Raw genomic sequence first — 1,809 nt, 5'->3', positions numbered from 1 at the left:
AATTATTACGAAATTATCAAAATATTCTTCTAAACCCTCCAAATCCCATTAGTAAATCCTAGGAGTTTGGGAATATTTGAATTTTTTTTTAAAAAAAAATAATAAGAGTATTTTGGTCAATGAGACGTATAAATAGTAACTAAACTACGCGCTGCATTTTGTGTTTGTCTTTTTTTTTTTTTTTCTTTTTTTGGGGGTGGGGGGTTAATTTTGAAGGGGTTGGGGTGGTGGCAAGGGGGGAAGACTGCGAGGTGCGCTGCCGGCTGTACTTCGGGCCGTGCTTGGGCCTCCTCTGTGCCGGCGTCTGCATATTCCAAGGCTATCTGGGTGGCAAATGCCACTCCTGGTGGAACGACTGCTACTGCATCGCCTGCCGCACCAACAGCACTTCACCACCACCAGCACCACCACCGCCGCCAGCGCCACCGGCACTAGCACCAGCGCCACCAGCACTAGCACCAGCGCCAACTCCGTAGGAAAGAAAGAAGCAGAAATCAATTGTGATAGAAATATATATTATGTGATGGGTTCATTCATAATTGATTATCTGGGGTGAGGAGAAAAGAACATTTCATGGAATAAGATCTAAATGTTCGAGACAGTTTGGCGAGTCGTGTGATGTACCTGTAATTAATTCGAATCTCAAGGCCTATGTCTTAATGAGCATGATTCTATAGAATATACCGTTTATTTTGTCTGTGGTTATTTAGGTTTTATAAGAACAAAAAAAACATAAAAGTTAAATATGATAGTTCGCTTTGGACATTTGTTTGCACTTATCGATCTAGCAAATACTATTGCATTGCATGCCACAATAATGTTGGCTATTTAATATTAGATCAGAATAGGTCCAACTTTTTGTCCCGTAATAATAGATTCAGAAGACTAATAAGTTGAGTAGAATTGCGGTCCACAAGAGACCTACCGACAAGAGACCCAAAAATAGACTTAACATTCATGTGGGTTGAGTAATTTGAGTTAAGTCGAAATTCGTGAGCATTGTGATTGAGCTCGTAAGTGCAATGGATGTATCCTTCCTATCAGCACGTACTTTTGAAATAGTTGGTTAACGCTTACTACTGCAAGTACTATCAGAGTCAGTGGTACGAGTTTGATTCCCACATGCTGCATTAACAGTACATGTGTTGAGGGGAGAGTTTAGCTATTTATTATTAGGCTAAAATAAGTCCAACTTTTTATCCCGTAACAATAGGCTCAGAAAACTAATAAATTGAGTTGGATGCGCATAATAAATTGAATAGTGCTGTGATCTATAAGAGATCTAACAATAAGAGATCCAACAATAAACCTAACATCTTACGATCCACAAGCAACACCACTTCACAACTGGCCACCACCAACATCAACTTCAACTCCAACTTCATATGACAAAAAAAAAAAAAAAAAAAAAAAAACTTAACTTAATACTAATAACAATGCAGAATAATATTTGATCCATGGATTAAAAAAAAGGTGGTAATTAAGCAAAGCTCCCCTACAATCTATAGTATAGTGTGTGCAATATTTATAGAGAGTGAGAGAGAGAGAGAGAGACTGGTTATGGTGCTTATAAAAGCACCAAGTCTTTGGTACTTGTAAATTTTTTACCGTTAAATCTCTATTTTTGATCATTTTCATTCGTTAATTAGATCATACTATTCAACCAACCACCCACTGAATCCTATTAGGAGTCTCACATCATTCTAACCACACATCTTTTAATCCAATTGTCAAAATTAAATCTACAAGCACCAATAACTTAGTACTTTTAAAAATATAGAAGCTCAATTATATATATATATATATATA

The sequence above is a fragment of the Ananas comosus genome, linkage group 21 (assembly GCF_001540865.1).
Source record: "Ananas comosus cultivar F153 linkage group 21, ASM154086v1, whole genome shotgun sequence".
In the NCBI taxonomy this organism is placed as follows: Eukaryota; Viridiplantae; Streptophyta; class Magnoliopsida; order Poales; family Bromeliaceae; genus Ananas; species Ananas comosus.
The sequence above is the reverse complement of the archived record's forward strand: the minus strand, read 5'-3'. Positions refer to the sequence as shown.